This window comes from Bubalus kerabau, chromosome 2 (assembly GCF_029407905.1).
Source record: "Bubalus kerabau isolate K-KA32 ecotype Philippines breed swamp buffalo chromosome 2, PCC_UOA_SB_1v2, whole genome shotgun sequence".
Classification (NCBI taxonomy): Eukaryota; Metazoa; Chordata; class Mammalia; order Artiodactyla; family Bovidae; genus Bubalus; species Bubalus kerabau.
In genome coordinates this window covers 139,303,989-139,323,061 of record NC_073625.1, presented here as the reverse complement: position 1 = coordinate 139,323,061, position 19,073 = coordinate 139,303,989, and the positions used below count along the sequence as shown (strand labels likewise).

Genomic DNA, 19,073 nt, shown 5'->3' with positions numbered 1-19,073 from the left:
CATACTTTGCAAATATGTATTTGAAGAAGTGGGAAATTTTTATGGGAGCTAAGTGTGCTAATGAAAATTAGGTAAATGGTGGCAACTTGAAATTTTCTCTATAGAAAGGGCTTGTGAGCAGTAATTTGGCTGGAATCGGACACTCAGAGACTCATCAAAGAGATTTGTTGGCCACACATGCTCTCTGTTTTATTGGCACGTCTGTTTGTTTTGGGGAAAGCTTAAGGAGAGGAGTGTGGCTGATAAAAACTGCGAACAGGATAAATCTTCTCAAGCCATCCATGTGTGCCAACACTAAACACCACGTGTACATGGATTGTTGAGATTTTGGTTTTGTTTTTCACTTTATGAACATACCCAAAATCACAAAGCAAGAGATTTAGGATTAAAATATCCAAAAATAAATGAGTGATCATCATTTTCACAATTTCTGAACTTAAAAAATTAAAAACATAAAACAACCATGGAGAAATTAGTGTAAAAATTTTTTCATGCTATTTTTAAAGGCATAGAAAAATTAGTAAAAGAGCCTGAGAGCCTACCTCTACCTCCATCTCTGTTTGATTATTGAGCAGTATCTCTCATTCCATATCACTTGATTTGAGTGAAGGATGCATTGCCTGAGGAAACATTTTGAAATTATGGGATACAATGTCCTAAAGTGAAAGGCACAAGAGAATGGATAGGATCTCTCACTTGTCTTGGCTTTTATTTGAACAGAACTTGACGTGTGTGCCATGAGAAAACCACACATTTTCCCTAAACAATAATTTTTATCCCCTAAACTCTTTTTTGTTGTAGGGTAGCATAATGTGACATTAAGTGTCTCCAAGTACTAGTGGAACCAAATTACACTCTTGAGACTACGCGTGCTCTGACTGTTGATGGCAATGTCCCTGTTCTGTCGTTCTTCCTCATCAGCTGTCCCGCTAAAGTGTGCAATGAGTAATGATTACAGGGTGATGTTTAATGAAAACTCTACCCATGATTCTGAGCCAAATGTGACCCCTACTATCCTTCTACTATTAAGGAAAAATTACCCATTCCCCATGCAATTGCGGGTGCCAGAGACCTCAAGTTGCCAAAATATGTCAGTAAACTATTCAACTTTTTAAAATTTCTCAACATATAATGTGCTAATATTGATATAGAAATGCATAGGAAGTAAGAGGTCTGACTCTTGGGAAAATTAAATATAAATAACTTTGCTTACACTAATTTGGATGAGAGTTACAACACCCTTTATAACTAGCTTTTATATATGGCATGAAATGAAGATGCCAAAGATTAATGCTGTCCATTTCAATGGCCAGCATGTATCCAAAAGACAAATATATAAATCTAAAGCAAATAGAAATGCATTGCTTAATTTCTGCTTATCATTCATTATACAATTGCCAGGAAGTTAGCTGTTACATTTTGCAAATCCATCACATCTTAAATTCAACTTGGAAAAGTTCCTTCTTCCATTACTATATTGGACTTTTATGGACCTTTGATGTCTCTCACGGTAATCAGTGCTGGAAGATCTACTGAGAGAAAGAAGATGAATGTATTCTACATTATTCTCTAGTTTTTTTCAGTGCCTCAAAACTGACTATGGGCTTTTATTAATGTAAGGTAAGACACTGTACTTACAATGACCATAATTCTAGCAAAGAAAAAATAAGTTTAGGGTTTCTAGTCACCTGTTCCTTGATATAGACAAAGTAGTAAGAAACTTGTAATTTTCCATGATGCCCAAAGCCTAATGTTCTTAACTTTGGAGAAATGTTTTAATATCACTTTGGAAAACAAATCTGATTTGTAGTAAATGAATCTTCTGGTATTCATAAGCTTCACATATACTCTCATATGTCTTATTTAATACATATAATCATACAGGTAGTAATAGCAGCACATATAAGTAGAGGTACAATGGAGCAAATGATTAATGTGAAAAAGGGAAAGGAATAAAGTAGGATGTGAACATGGTCCAAAGGCATCATAGTGGAGATAACCACCTTGAAAAGTAACAGGTGTTTGCTATGTATGTATATGATGGTCTGAAAGTATGTCCCCACATTCCCTGACACTCCTCATATCTCTCCTCATGAACATGGTCTGTCCTTAATGACACATCTAATAAATAGAATGCAATAGAAATTATACTGTGCAACTACTGTAAGGCTGGTCCTAAAAGATGATGTAGCTTCTACCTGACTCTCTTGTTCATTTGATACATGTATAGTTGAAGGCTCAAGAAACCACGTAAGAAGTCTGACTCTCCTGAAGCTACCATTCTGGAGAGATCAATTCAAAAGGCCACATGGAGAAATGCCCAAGAAGCCAATTGTTCCAGATCTCTGCTGCTTGACTCCTTTGAGCCCAGGAACCAGACATGTGAATTAACAAGTCTCAGACAGTTCTAGTTCCAGCCATCATCTGGTTGCATCCACAGGACAGACCTCACTGAGAAAGCGCCACCTAGCTAAGCACCACCACCTCTCAGGACCACCACAAGTGTTGGCATGATTTATTACCCAGCAGTAGATAGCTAGGAGAAGGCAATGGCACCCACTCCAGTACTCTTGCCTGGAAAATCCCATGGATGGGGGGAACTGGTGGGCTGCAGTCTATGGGGTCGCGAAGAGTCGGACACGACTGAGCGACTTCACTTGCACTTTTCACTTTCACGCATTGGAGAAAGAAATGGCAACCCACTCCAGTGTTCTTGCCTGGAGAATCCCAGGGATGGGGGAGCCTGGTGGGCTGCCGTCTATGGGGTTGCACAGAGTCGGACACGACTGAAGCGACTTAGCAGCAGCAGCAGTAGATAGCTAGAATGGTAGACAATGGGAATACCCTGTGAAAAACTATGGAGGCTTAAATCATCTGGGTTTTTTCAAGCAGAAACAAGTAGCTGAGTATGGCCAAAAGACAGAGTATGAGTCAGGGCAAGGTGAAACACAAGACTGAAGAGATTAGCAGAAAGCCAAATCATGGAGGTCCTTGTAATTTATGCCATGGAGTTTTATTTTGGAACCAGTGGATATTCATCCATAGTTTAAACACATCTGTTTATAAAGAATAATCTATGACTTGTGAAAATGTTTCAGAAATATTATTAATATTCTGTGAATATGAATACTAGCAAACACAGACCAGATTGTCAGTTTAAGAAATTACATGCTCTGTAAGTGTGTTTGTTTTGCTGGTATGCATCCTTTTTAGTCTCTGGAAAGTCTGAAGAACTAACTGCTTAGATTAGCACTTCACTTTACTGAAATCAAAGCAACCCATCCTGGATAATGGCTCGTCTTGACATATTATCAGTCAGGGGTTACTTTCTAGTCAGCAGCTTCAATGGCTCTAGCTTTATTTAGAAAGATTTCAGTGTTTCCCTGAAATGCTTCATCTGAGCACTCTGTGCATGGTTAACCTTTTGTGCTTATAAAGATTACTTAGAGTCTTTAATTATAAGAACCCCGAGTGGAAGATAAGTTAACACATTTGCCAAACTCACACAGCTATGTAGTACTAAAACCAAAAAAAAAAAAAAGATCTACACATTTTTTCAATTAGTGATTGTTTTCATAACATTTTTGACAGGCCAACTACTGGCCACGTTGGAAAGAAACTAGAATAAGGTGGTATAGTGCTTAACGCTTGAATACGACTATTTCCGTAGAAATACTTCTAGATTTGGCAAATCCTGACATTTTGATGATCTATAGTTGTAATTCAATATTATATTTGTTACAGAAAATATGTATCTCATGTTTATAAAACACAACAGAGGTAGAAAAGAGCTTCACAATGTAAGGTTTATTCATGTTATATATTATATATATGTGTGTGTACACACACACACACACACACACTTATTTTCATATTGAACTCCTACATTAAAGGGCATTTGAAAAATGAGAGTAGAATGGGATTAGATTTGACTTTTTCTTTTTTGTCACTGAAAATTGTTTATTAAAACACAAACCAGACTTCCCTGGTGGCGCAGTGGGTAAGAATCCACCAGCCAATTCAGGGGACACGGGTTCAATCCCTGGTCCAGGAAAATTCCATATACCACAGAGCAACTAAGCCTGTGCACAACAACTACTGAGCCCACGTACCTAGAGCCTGTGCTCCGCAGAAAGAGAAGCTACTGCAATGAGAAGCCCACACACCACAACAAAGAGTAGCCCCTACCCACCATAACTAGAGAAAGCCTGTGCGAGGCGGTGAAGACCCAGCACAGCCAAAAATAAGTAAATACATTTTTAAAAACACACAAAGCAATGGACAGTGAAAACATCCTTCTCTTTTTTAACTTCCTGGTAGGAATAAGGTGAGGCCTAGAAGGGTTAGGGGCAGATGGAAACAGCGCAGAAGGAAAGAAACTCTACCTGCTCCTCCTGCTTTCCTGGAGTCAGACATGTTCAGTGCCTCTCAAATTTTGGGAAACGGCATGTTATAGTGATAAGACTATTAACTCTAAAAACACTATCACAGAATGTTAAATGGGGCTTGTCCTATTGCCTCTAAATTTCAGCTGAAGCCCCAAGGCCAAGAAAAATGGATAATAGATACTTCCTACATTCTAAAGAAAGGGGTTAGACATATCCATGTGGTACTAACTTAAGAGGGCAAAATCAATGCAGCAATGGACCCCTACTTCCTAGCTATATAAGAGAGCACTAGTACATCAGAGAGGGTAACCAAGGTGGTCATCAGCCTTGTCGCAGTATGCCCCCTTCCACATCATGATAAGTAGAAGAAATATTAAGTGTCTTAAAGGGGCACAGTGGGGATCTCACTCCCCAGCTGGCTATGTAGAGAACCTGACATATGTTCCCAGGACCTATACAAACATTGAAACTGGTCACTGCCTCTCAAATGAAGAGTGCAGAAAGTGGAAGGATGGGGGAACTGGGAGAATGGGAGGATGCGGGAAGCAAACTGCACTTAGACGGTTTTGTGAAACAAGAAGATTTTAGTTCCTTCATGAAAAATGGCTTCCTTTGAAGGTAGGGTTCAAAACATACTTCCTGTGGGATGGTGGGCATCCCACAGGAAGAAGCTGAAAAGTACCTTGCTGTAGGAGAATTGAGGTTTCAAGAAGTCAGCCAGAACATGAATCCCCTGTGTCAGACAGCATTTAGAAATTTGCCATCAAAGAGGACATCAAGAGATGAACTACAGAGCCTACTGTAAGAGAGATGTGCCTTTTCCTCCTACCCCATCGCCCTCCTACCCCATCTCCCTCCAGCCCCAACTAAGCCAATCCACCCCTACCCTGGTCAAGAGACACCACACAGAGATACATTGGAACAACCAAGTGCTGAGGAAATGGAGAGGAGTAAAAAGTCTCCAATCAGCAGCTCATTCCAGTCTCTGATGCCCAGCTCCTACCTCAGCTATGGCAGGGAAGAACTTTGAATAAGATGGATGTTTGAAGGTTTGTTTTAAGAAGTATCTGACTTGGTAATATCTGGAAATAAAAAGTAGTCTTGAGCTGCAGGTGACTCAAAAGGTGTACAATCTCCTGATCAAGTGATGGGGATAAGCAAAGGACCTTTCTAGAATGCAAACCTAGAAGAAAAATGTTGTGTTCTGATTATAACGTATCCGAATATCACTCATGCAATAAAGTGGTTACATACAGAGAAGTCTGAATACCAATATTGTCACTTCAGATTTGTTTGAACCCATCTTCCTTTATGGTAAAGATTGAACACAGGAGAAGAGGGCAAGAGATGATTAGATGGCTGGATGGCATCACCAGTGCAATGGACATGAACTTGGGCAAACTCTAGGAGATGGTAAGGGACAAGGAAGCCTGGCATGCTGCAGTCCATGTGGTCACAAAGACTCAGACATGACAGGGCGACTGAACAACAACAATCTTCATTTATAAAAATGGAGTAATGAGATCTATACCGTAGGCTGAGAGATAGCTAGGTAATGCATCTATAACATGTAGCACATAATTTGCAATAATATTGTTTCTTCTGACTTCTTCTGTTAGTTGCAATACTTAAAAAAAAAAAGAGTTAAGGCAGCTTATACTTAGGTTGCTTACTTAGAAGCTGAAAATCAAAATAATAAAAAGGAATGAGTGGCATACAAGCCAACAACATATTAAGAACCAGATTTATTAATATGATTAATCCTCGAACTTGAATTTATTAAAGACTAGAACAAACAGCAGCAGCAGAACAAAATAGTTACAAAATTCTTATTATCTGCTTAAAGGAAATTTTCCCATTCTTCAAGAGAGAGACACGCTTTTGGGGTGCTAAACCTGAAAAATAATTTTATTATATAAAATATCCAGGAGACTCCCCTTTAATTTATTCTGGCTAGAGATTCCAAAACTGTATAATCCAATTATATTGCAAAAGTTCTTTTTCGGGGGGGTGGGGGGGGGTCTATATTTGAAATTCAGAAAGATATTAAAGATCAGTCCATAAAAACTGTTTTAAGTACAATATGGCTTTTTATGGTGCTATTTTTATTCCCTGAGTTCTATTTCCTGGTAGAGCAGGGATCTTGAATATAATACCCTCTGTGGAGGGGGCAGGGCACGGGCACCCATGCAAACTCCTGCACAGGAACAGGATTTTTTTTTAATCTCTTTTTCTTGTGATTGATTAAATCTATCTTCAGTTCTCTTTCTGTCCCACAGTATTGCCCACCCAGGCCTAGCCCACAACAAAGTGTTCCATGTTTTCAAATTATTTGCTTTTTTTCCTCCAAACAAAAATTCACATTGCCAAGGCCCGGCTGAGTTTAGGAGAAAAGCAATATTACAGATGAATTCATGAAATGAAAGTATTAGTCACTCAGTCATGTCCAGCTCTTTGACCCCATGGACCTGTAGCCTGCCAGGCTTCTCTGTCCATGGAATTCTCCAGGCAAGAATACTGGAGTGGGTAGCCATTTCCTTCTCCAGGGGATTTTCCTAACCCAGGGATCAAGCCCTGGTCTGCCACATTGCAGGCAGATTCTTTACCATCTGTGCCACCAGGGAAGCCCCAATAAAACCCATTTACCATTTCCATAAATGTTTGTGATCTTACCAGAGTGTTCATTTTTGAGCCCATATATTCTAATTGTAAGAATTTCACAAAAATGAAATGAAAAACAATACCTAAGCTCAATCAGCATGGCCTATCCATTAAAGTTCTAAGTCTTTGTATAGCACCCATGCAGTGATTTCCTAAGCTGAAAGGACGGAGAGGCAGGGAGAGCAGTCATTTTATTTTCCATGTAGTGTGGCTTGTGGGATCTTAGTTCCTAGACCAGTGACCCTCAGCAGTGAAAGTGTAGATCCTAACCACTGAAACACCAGTGGATTCCCAAGAAGAGTCCATTTATGAGAGGGCAGTGTATGGAAGTGGGCCTTTGTCCTTTGAAGATTGACTTCTTTTATAACAAAATCTCATTCAATATATACCTCTCATCTATATTGTATTTTTAATTAAGTTGGATCATTTGCATTTCTGAGCATACCTAAATTACTAATAATTAAGCTAAATGAGAAAGGAAAGTTTGCGAAACAATAATCTCACTGAAAAAAACCTATCTGTCAACTGAGAATGTGCTATGAATTATCTAGGACCAAGTATCATCTTAAAAATGGAGATGCCCACAAAGCAAAGGTAGTACATTCTTTAAGGGAGGTTTATATTCCTGTTTTTCCCAAAATTTTCAGTGTTTTGGAACAGACAATCAGTCTGTTTACTTACGTGTGATTAATGATTTTATGAGCATCTAAGCTCTAAATTTAGAGAATTTTAAAAGGACTGAATTGTTCCTGCAGCCAGCAATGCTGACAGACTCCAGGGAGTTGAACAATAGAAGGAGCAATGAAATATTTGTTAGCTACCCTTGATAACTTAGCATTTCCCCTGTGAATTCAGGCATTATTTAATAAAAGTTGATGTTTATTTGGTTGGGGCAAACCATTGTTGAAGTGGTTTTGAAACAGAAAGAACTTCCTAAAATTACTCTAATTCCTCCTCATTTTTTAGAGGCTGCCTGGTATGGTGGCCCCACAAGATCAAAGTTTGGATTCTAATACTGTCTGTTAGTAAACCTTTGTGTGTGCGTGTGTGCTCAGTCACCTTAGTCCTGTCATATTCTTTGTGATCTATGGACCAAAGCTCTCCAGGCTGCTCTGTCCATGGGATTCTCCAGGCAAGAATACTGGAGTGGGTTCCCACTTCCTCCTCGAGGGAATCTTCCTGACTTAGGGATTGAAACTTTGTCACCTGTGTCTCCTGCATTGGAATGTGGATTCTTTACCACTGAGCCACTGGGGAAGCCTGGTAAACCCTTACTAAGAATTTATTTGATCAGTGAAGTTCTCAAGTCTCTTTATTTTCTAAACATAAAGAGTTACACTGTACTCTGTATGGCCCCCATCATGTAAGCCTGGCTGTCTCTGAAGGCAGCAATTCCATTATCTTCTCTATCTTCTGAATTCAGTGCTTTGGGTCAATTTTCTTTCTTTTTTAATAACTAAAGCCTATAAATCTACTTTGTAATCAAATGTATTGAGTGTTCTTTCATAGTTTGTCTAAAATTATCCTTCCACCTTTGTTACCTAGATTATCTACTTTTCCTTCTTAAAGTGGGCCAACTGACTTTTGTCTCATCTGTTTAGATTTTGAATTCACCATAATGAGAGCTGCAGCCCAGGTAACGGATGAGCCCACTCAGTATGAGCACAGATTGAGAAGAAGGTTGGGGAGAGCAAACCAATACTTTGGACCAGGCAGTAGGGCACATTAAAAAAAGAGAGAGAGAAAGAGAGAAAGTTTTAAAAACATAACAGTTAAAAAAAAAATAGTCATGAAAAAATATAGTGTCAATCCAGGAAGCCAAGAGAAAGAAGACATTTCATATACAAAGTATGGGTGGGGTGCATCCAGGCAACAGAGTTCATATCAAACAATAACAAAGAGATCTGATAATGCTGCTGCTGCTGTTGCTGCTAAGTCCCTTCAGTAGTGTCCGACTCTGTGCAACCCCATAGGCGGCAGCCCACCAGGCTCCCCCATCCCTGGGATTCTCCAGGCAAGAATACTGGAGTGGGTTGCCATTGCCTTCTCTGGATCTGACAATACAAAGATAATAATAACAAACCAAATATAGTTGAAAATGGTAGTATGCAAAGGATTGAAACATGCTTGGTAGATAAGTTTCACAATGTTTACAAGTGAATCAGAGTTATAATGCCATAGACAGAAGGGAACAGGATCAAAGGAAGTTGTTTTCTGACCTAAGATTATTTTAGAATGTTTATAAAAGAAGCTACTAGAAAAGAAGAGAAAGAAGATGAGGCAGGCAAACTGGCTCAAAGTGACAAGAGAGAATGAAATCTGGAATCTGATAATTTAAGCAAAGGTGAGTCTCCTCAGTAGAGAAGACTGTTTTTTTCCTAATTATTTTTTAAATTATTTTTAAAAATTATTTACTTTTCCTAACTAACTGTTCAAAAAGTTATGCAACAATTGTTTTCTTTCCACTCGAGGAGCTCATTGGCTCCTTTTTCATTTGAAGTTCTATTCTACCTAATCTGTACCTACGTGCTAGGCCTCTACTATTCTAGTGTCTCATAATGTTTACTATTAACCATCAACAAAGACTTTAAAAGAGCCTGCTTTAAATGCAAATATTTAGGTTTTACAAAAGTAGTCTGCTAATTAAGTTGGTATTTTTATCTTGTTCTTTTCGGTTTCCTAGGTAAAAAATTAGAAAATATATCCCCAAATGGTAATGCACTTAAAAAGCACAATTATATTAGAAGACATGTATTCCCATGAAAATAAAATGCACCATAATAGAGGTTTGATGTAGGGAAGGACATACTTTGACAAATTCATTTCTCAGTTAAAATATCTGCTCAAGCTTTGAAAGAGGAATCGCTAAATCCATCTTAAATTAAATAATACCCTACTGACAAACTCCAAGAGGGTAATATTCAGTTCAACTGGAGTTTATTTGATACCTGACGAAATGATTGGATCTAAGACAATCACAGACTACTAAATTACCCAGTGAAGAGTGTATAGGTCTTGGTCTTTTAACACAAGGAAAGAGAGTTTCAGTCAATTTGTCAATCACTTCCTTAGATAGAGCCTCCCATTTTGGATAAAATGTTACAAGTAATGGAAGTGTCGCAAGTTAAGGAGCAGCTCTGCTTAGAGAAACAATATTTGAAAGACTAAACCATAATGTAATTTAAATGTGATATCTGATGGAAACAGTTACACGGAGCACCATCACAAGCATTTGTCTTTGTAGTCTCATTCCGAAACAATTCCAGGTCAGTGTCTGTGGGACACCCCATGATGAGGTAAATGATAAGAACCCACACAGCCTAGAGCAGGGAGTCTGTAGTTCTTCTTCCCCACTTGGAACAAATGAGCCCTCCCAGTTTCAGTCCTCAATGGGGGTAAATATAAATTGGTTTTCTACTTGGACCTAATGTTGTGTGAGCCACCCCACCAGAGCTCCTAGCTCTTCCTCTGAAAGTGAGCCCTGTGGGACACCAATTGACCATTTCCAGTGAGGTTTCATGGCCTTACTTTACAACTCCAGTAGATTAGAAAGTCAGTACAATCTTACTTAGAAAGTTCAGAATAATGCTGCCAGTTGATGAAAACACCTGCTTTCAATAGGTAAACAACCTATTCTAAATAATTCTGGAAACAGTTTGGCTTGTAGATAAAGCTATGCAAGCAAATGAAGATAGGCAGAGGTTTATAACCAGAATTGGATGCAAGAGTACTAAACGGAGGGATTATGTCAGTAGCTGGATGTTAACCATTCCTTAAATGCACATATATGAAACTCAGGATTGAATTGGAAATATGTATTGAATTGGAAATATGTAAACAGTCAGGATTATTAAATTAACTGAAATTTCAAGTAATATTTAAATAGTTTAATATTTGCAAGTTTCTATGATTTCAAGAATTCAACTAAATCAAAACCTCTTTCAGAATGTAATGATTTTAGATTTTAGGTAAGTAGAGATTATATAGTCCCTATAAACATTATCTTGCACATATGCTATAAGGAATAAACAAATTTATTATTAATTAGTTTATGGTAAAAGGGCTTATTAAATCTCATTATTATATTTATTGCAAGGATGTTGTGAGAACCCAAGAAAGAAATGTCTCTTGAATCTAGCTTTCAAGAGAACCGGGCCTTCTCCAGAACAAGTAATTTGCTATTTTACATATGCTTGTATTTTCTAGGAGTCTTGTAGCTTTGACTGCTTAGAAACCCAGAAGAAATATGCAGACCATCTATGAGATCATTAGAGCATAGGATGGAATTTTCGTACTAACCTTACCCTGGACTTAATCTTATTTATTCTTCCACTTCAAATTCTTCATCTACTTACTTTTTGAAACCTTATATCAGTGTGATCTTATGGATATTTATTTTATAGTTTGGGTTATATTCCAGCATTACTTTGTGTATTTTGATGTTCTGTTTTTTTGCAGTTTTGGCCATTGAGAGCTATTTTAGTTGGTTCCATGGACATACCCTACTATTGTAGATTTTATTGTTGTTTCTAAACACTTCCTTACTTTCTGGCACTCATAGATTCTCAAGGATCATCCTGTGTGTTTCCTCTCTAGTTCTAGAATCAACAATTTCTCTAAGCAGCCCTGGATACTTTTATGGGAAAATGGTATTAGAAACCAAGATCTGAGCCCTAAATGTTCCACTGTTTCTAGTTCTGCTTACCTGACAGAACAAGAAAATATATGTGTGCACACCAGCACATATATGAACACATAGCTATAAATATTTCTACATGTAACCATATAAATTGCTAAGTGTTTGGCATATTATACCTTTAACTCTTACAGCGACTTCATGATATAAGTTCCATTTGTATCCCCATTTTATAAATGAGGAAACAGATGTAGAAGCCATAAGAAACTTACCCTAGGCCACACAACTTATGAAAGTAAAAAATGTAGTTGTTTTTGTTCTATGTATAAATTAAAAACCAAGTTATAAAGTAAACAGTGTGGAAGTTTCATAAAAAGTTAAACATGTTTACCATATAGACTGATAATTCCACTTTTAAGATCCTACCCAAGGAAAATGAAATTATTTATTTACACAAATACATACATGTGAATGTTTATAGCAGAACTATTCTTAATAGACAAAATGCAGAAATAACTCGTGTTCATGCATAAATGGATAAATGAAATGTGGTTTATCCATATAATTAAATGTCATTAAAAAAAATAAGGAATGAAACACTGATACCTGGTACAAAAGGGATAAACCTCAAAAATATTATACAAAGTGAAAGAAGCCAAAATAAAAGATTACTTATTGTGTGATTCCATATATGTGAAATGTCCAGAAAAGGCAAATCCAAGAAGACAGAAAAGTTGATTAGTATTTGCCTGGAGCTGGAAGTGAGAATGGGAGTAAAATCTAAATAGACACAAAATCTTACTAGGTGATATAAATGGACTAAAACTGGATTATGGTTTTGTCTGTACAATTCTACACTTAGAAAACTTGTTGAATTGTGCATTTCAGAGGAATTTTATATCTTGCAAGTTATACCTCAATATAGAAGTTTTTATTTATTCATTTATTCATTTTTAAGTATCACTTTTATATCATAGAGCATATATCCGTTTTTTAAATTGATTTTTTATTTTTGGCTGTGCAGGGTCTTCGTTGCTACATGGGCTTTCTCTAGTTGTGGTGCAGGGGCTGCTCTCCAGCTGCAGTGCATGGGCTTCTCATTGCACTGGCTTCTCTTGTTGCAGAACATGGGCTCTAGGGTGCTCGGGCTTCAGTAGTTGTGGTGCATAGGTTTAGTTGCCCTGCGGCATGTGGGATCTTCCTGGATCAGGGATTGGATCCATGTCCCTGGATTGGCAGGCAGATTCTTAACCACTGAATAATCAGGGAAAGTTATGGACAGAAGTCATAGTTGCACAACATTGGAAGGTACTGAATACCACTGATTTGTATATTGTATGTTATGGGAATTTCACCTAAAAAACCTAAATAAATATAAAGTTTGGACACTGCCAAAATGTGTGGTTTTTGTATGTATTTTAAGTTTTTTTTTAAAATGATGTTCTTTAATCATATCATTACTTCTACATATGCAACTCATATTCTTTGTATAAAAAGTAGGAAATAAAAAAGGACAATAACCTATTATTAATTTCTCATTATCTTACTGCCTAGTAATAACTTCATTTAATTTGTGGGAATATATCCTTCCCTTCTTTTTTCTATGTGTTTTTATCAAAAATGTAATCCTACTATATACATAGTCCTATAACATGCTTTTGCAGCTTAACAATAAACATAAATATCATCCTATTCTAATGATATGTCATGGTTTTGAAATTCAAAAGCCAAATGCCCACCTCACTTAATGGTAAAATCCACTCTGTGGGAGACAAAATGGCCATTCCGCCAAATATAACCTGAATCAACATTCTCTGTATGCCATGTGCTATGGACTCAATGATGTGCCCCCAAAATATATATGTTGAAATACTGACTGACCTCCCGTTTGACTATCTGTGAAGATAGAACCTATAAGGAGATACTTAAGATTTAATAAGATCTTAAGGGTAGGCCCTAATCCAATATGATTAGTATAGTGTCCTTAGAAGAAAAGACAACAAAGCACTCTCTCCTGCCCTCTCTCATCCCACCACATGAGTACGCTTCTATAAAGTGGTCATTTGCAAGCCAGGAACAAAGCCTTTGTGAGAAACAAGATTGGCTAGCATCTTGATTGGGTCTTCCCCAGTGGTGCTAGTGGTAGAGAACCGGCCTGCTAATGCAGGAGACATAAGAAATACAGGTTTGATTCTGGGTGGAGAAGATCTCCTGGCAGAGGGCATGGCAACCCACTCCAGTATTCTTGCCAGGAAAATCCCATGGACAGAGGACCCTGATGGGCTACAGTCTGTGGGGTCTCAAAGAGTCAGACATGAATGAAGTGACTTAGCACAGAATCTCAATAGGCATCTCAACCTTCAGAACTGTGAGAAAATAAATTTCTATTGTGTAAGCCACCCAACCTGTGCTGTTTTGCTATTTCATTGCAAGCTGACAAATATGCCATGTTTTCCAGTCAATCGTAGCTCCTGGACGAATTAAATTATGCAACAGCCTTTCCTGAGTGTGAACTATTATGTTTCAGATACTGTACTAGGTACTTTAAATATGTTACCTCTTTTTGTTCATAGAACCGCTTGAAGTCATTTTACAAATAAGGAAACCAGGATTCAGAAAAGAAAACTAACTTAGTCAAAGTCACACAGCTAATAAATGCCAAAGTTTGAACTTGAACCCAGGTTTGTTTGATAGCAGAGGCTTTGCACATGCCCTGAGGCTGCTGAAGCTAAGAGATTGAGCTAAGTATTAAAAGTGTAGGATGTATTTCCAGCATAAAATTTTACATAGATTATACTTGTATTGATCACCCACTGTGTGCTAACTACCATTTATGAAAGGACGTAAATGCCAGATTGTAGTGTTTTTATTTTATCCTGTAGTCCAGAGGTTAGCTAAACTTTTTTTTCAAATTTCTATAAAGGGCAAGAGAGTGGAAATTTTAGGCTTTGTGGGGGATTCAGTCTCTGTGGCAACTACTCAACTGCTACAATACAAAAACAGCCATTGGCAATGAGAAAATAAGTAAGCATGTTTGTATTCTAATAAATTCCATATATGAAAACAGACAGTAGGTTGAATTTGGTTATCAGGCCATAGTTTACCAACCCTGTTGTAGCCAATAGTAAGTGATTGAATGTGCTTGAAAGGGATTTTATCAAAGCTGTATTATTTTAAAGGATAGGTTTGGAAGTAATGTACACTGTGATTTGGGGGAGGGCAAAAATAGAGGCAGAGAAAGCTTGAGAAGACTAGGACTCAACAGACTTGATATAAGGCATAAAGAGAAAGAAGAAATGTCCATCAAATGAGTCTGTCAGGTTTTTAGATCAAATATTAATCCCTTTTAGAACTCAAATTTAGATCTTTCCCTTTTGAAAACTCACAGTAGATTATATGCCAGTTTAAGTCAATAGTTAATTTATTTCTTTCTTGGTAAAAACCAAAACTCCAATTTCAAAGGAGTTTGAATATATTTAAAACCAAATACCTTTGTGTGTGTGTGTGTATCTGTCTACCTGTCTTTCTGTCTGTCTTTATAGCCCAAGGAGTCACAGGAACCAAAGAACCCCAGAATATCCATCAGACGTTTTTATTTGTAATCACTTTACTTAGTAAATGAACCAAAGAGTAAGGGTGTGAAAATAAGGATGATGCTGAGGAGCCATACTTCACAAATTGCCAAACTCTAATACACAAAGCTGGGTTGATGAATTAGAATAAAACCATTCATTTGCACAGTCTTCCCTGGAAAGAGATAGGAACTGGGCCTCTTGGCCCCTTATTTCTCTCCATAAAATCCTCTTTTATAAAATGTTGGCACAGCAATTTCCTTGTGAGGCAATGACTGGGCAGAGTGGGCTACACTGTTTAGTAGACAGAAAGGAGAAGACTAGGGATTTTATTTGGTCAAGATCACCCAATTAAACATTATTTTATCTGGAAAAAATATATAAAACACTATGAGTTTCTGTCTACATGATCTCACAGCCACAGACTAGAAAGTGAACAATCCAGTTAATGAGCCAATTTTTGTGTATGGGATGCAAAACATTGGTTTGATTCATATTACTTTTAAATTAACCAGCTGTTTAGGTAACGTGGTGCAAAACAACTGGCATCCCAAACCATCCATTACTTCTTCCAATTAAATTGTATTGCCTTATAACTGTTAGCAAAAGATCATTCACTCATTTGTTTATGCTTTGTTTACTGGTTAAACACTTAGTGAGCACCAGTTGTTTCTCAGAGCAGGGTACTGCACTTAGTAATAAAGGAAATACAGAGATGAGAGAGACTCTACCTCTGCCTATGAAGAGCTTCCGATCTCAGAGGGGACATAATACAACAAAACAAATATTGATAAATAAAAGACAGAATGTGATGTTTTGTGCACTAATTTAAAAAATTATTGGGTGCTTTCAACCCACAGGGATTCTCTTTTTGAGGAAAGAGCTCTTGATACAACCCTGATGTAGCAGATTCAGGTCTGAGCTCTGTCACTAACTGGCTTTTGGCATTTGCTTAGTCACAGCTTTTCTGGAACATAATATCCCCATCTAGGAAAGGACCTGTTGTGTTCAATGTTTGTTAGTGCTTTTTCCCATGAATACTATTCTAAGTTTCAATATTTTAAGTTGGAAAAGAACATGAATCAGGGTACATTTCAAAGTGTAGAGGAAACTTTGATTAAAAATGTAGAAATATGGATATTCTTGAAAACACAAGAATGGATCTTAATTGATGCAGATGAGTTAGGCATACTCTCTTAAAAAAAAAAAAAGATTTATTTATTTTTGGCTACACTGGGCTTCCTCTAGTTGTGGTGACTGGGGGCTACTCTTTGTGAAGGGTCTTGGGCTTCATTAACTACAGCACATGGGCTCAGTAGTTGTGGTTTGAGGGCTTTAGTGCCCTGGATCAGTAGTTGTGGGCTTAGCTGCTCCGCACCATGTGTGGCATCTTCCTGGACCAGGGATCAAACCTGTGTCCCCTGAATTGGCAGGTGGGTTCTTTAACCACTAGGAAGCTCAGGAATACTCTCTAAATAAAGATCAGCTACATATATAAGAAAACATAGTGATAACAATACTTATATTTATAGGTTAAATATCTGGATATAGAATCTGTTCAGAAAACTGGAAGGAGGCATGAGGCTGAAAGCAGATAGAAATATCAGTGACTAGTATTTGGTGGACAAAAAAATGAATTCTTTGGGTCACCCACTTTTCTACATAGAGTACTGCATGGGGAAAGGGAAAGTATGCGTGTGAAAGGCTCTCCAGTGCAGGAGGTGGCCTCCTGGCAGGTCAGCCCTGAGTACTGAGAAGCTACAACAGTATCAATGACAGAACAAAGCATCCTTGCTCCCACAGCACAGGGCTACTGGGAGAAGGCACAGGTAATTCTCAGGTTCAGTCTTCATACTTGATGTGTTACATGCAGCTAGGACAACCTTATGGAAATCTCTGGGTTAATCGAGTGAGTGAAAATTATAAGGGTGATGGGAAGCTGGAAGTTTAATTTATAGCAATATCATGAGTGAGGAAAAATATCTTCAGTTCAACACTTGTGCACAAGTTGTTAAGGATTCGTTTGTTTTAGCCACCCAGAACAGCTTGTGGGATCTTAGTTCCCTAATCAGGGACTGAAACCCCACCCTTGTGGAGTCCTAATCAGTTTTCTGAGTTAAAATTAGCAAATCAGTCTCATTTACAGCAGCAAAAACAGGAGTTTTCCAATTAACACAAGCTTTGGAAACTTTGGAAGTTTAATAGTATGTGAGACACTTGAACAATTGACCCTTTTTCCTGAATTTCTCACTAATAATGAATTTTTTCCCAAAGGAGAAGGCAAATGCAACAACTTCAGAAGCTTATGGGACTAAGTGTAAAACTAGTAGCTGTGGCCTAACCTAGGCTTTGCTGGTGCATACTGCTGCAGATATAGGTCTGTGTCCTCGGGATCAAGTCTGTGGCATGAAGGTTTCTGTAAGCATGAGTGGCCAGATGTTCTTTCCCCAAAACCCTTGCAACTCCTTGTTCCCACCTCCTTGGCCTTGTCTTAGAAGGACGCATAGCCTGAGCCCAGTCTTCTTGTGCTCTGAGGTATCCTCAGCATCTGAGCAGGAGAGGTTGAGGTGAAAATTGAAGTCAATCCCTACAGGCCTGGATCGTGGGATGTGCCCAAGGGGAGCAGCACAGCATCTTGTTAAATGACTCAAGGGCATTTTGGGAACAATCTAGGAGGACTGCTTTGAGGGAGATTAATGACCTGAGGGATCATTTAAAAGAGCTGTTGGTTAACATGATCATTACTGCTTCAGAGCCCATATGCCTCTCCAGTCATGGTAGTGAAAAAGGAGTCTGGAAAAATGGTGAGACTGTGAATTCTCATACTGTTAACTGTTGAACCAAGAATGATCAATAGACTGCTTGTAAAGAAAGTGTAGAGTTCACCTAGTCAGATTTGTGGAATGGATATTACCAGATAGGCGTGCGTGCAAAGTCACTTCGGTTGTGTCTGACTCTTTGCAACCCCGTGTCTGACTGCAGCCCGCCAGGCTCCTCTGTCCGTGGGATTCTCCAGGCAAGAATACTGAAGTGGGTTGCCATGCCCTCCTCCAGGGGATCTTCCCGACTCAGGGATCAGAACCGTGTCTTTCATGTCTCCTGCACCGGTAGGCAGGTTCTTTACTACTAGTGCCACCTGGGAAGCCCAGATAGTTAGGTGACTGAGGATAAAGAAAAGAGAGCTTTTATCTGAATAGCAAGGTCTCACCATTTTAAATGATGCCTCAGGGTCTCTCAGGAGGCCCTGCTTTGAACTCTCAATGGAAAGAGTTATTGGTGACAGGAGATAGCCTCAGGTGGTTTCTTCCCTTGATCAGAAACATCTACTATTTCTTAGTAATAGATTAAGTACCTCTCACCTGTGCATAAGTGAAGGGCCCCAGCTGATCAGGAAGCAGTGGTTGTCGAATCCCATCCACAGCTTCTCAGTGCTCACCTCTAAGTTGAAGGCTGCATGCTGTGAATGTGTTGCTTCTTAATGGAGATTTGATCCCCACCCCCACCCACTCCAGGCTTGATAACCCAATAGGCTTGCTATTAAGGCTAGACAAAAGTGATAGGAGTTAAATCCTCTAGAAGCAAGCTTCAACCAAGGAAGAATACTCAACCTTCTCTTCAGGTAATTCTAAGGTAAGGTCGGCACAGACTCCCAGATTTCCTTAATGGAATTACCTTCCAGCAGCTCACAGTTGTAACTTGCTTGATAACTTACTCTCTATTGCCTTCCTTCTTTTTCCTGTCTACTTCCCTACTGGTGTTTCTTGGGACCACCTCTCCACTGACTCTCAGCCTTTGTCTCAGTGTTTGTTTCTAGGA

General features: G+C 38.4%; 1 long non-coding RNA gene across 1 annotated transcript in view; it reads right to left on the bottom strand.

The window, feature by feature from the left end:
• The window catches only part of LOC129643871 (uncharacterized), a 28,438-nt gene extending 9,699 nt beyond the window's left edge, over positions 1-18,739 (bottom strand). The window contains exon 1 of the long non-coding RNA XR_008710564.1: positions 18,617-18,739. This is a non-coding gene — a long non-coding RNA (uncharacterized LOC129643871). The remainder of the gene's footprint in view (positions 1-18,616) is intronic.
• Between the last annotated feature and the right edge of the window lie 334 nt (positions 18,740-19,073).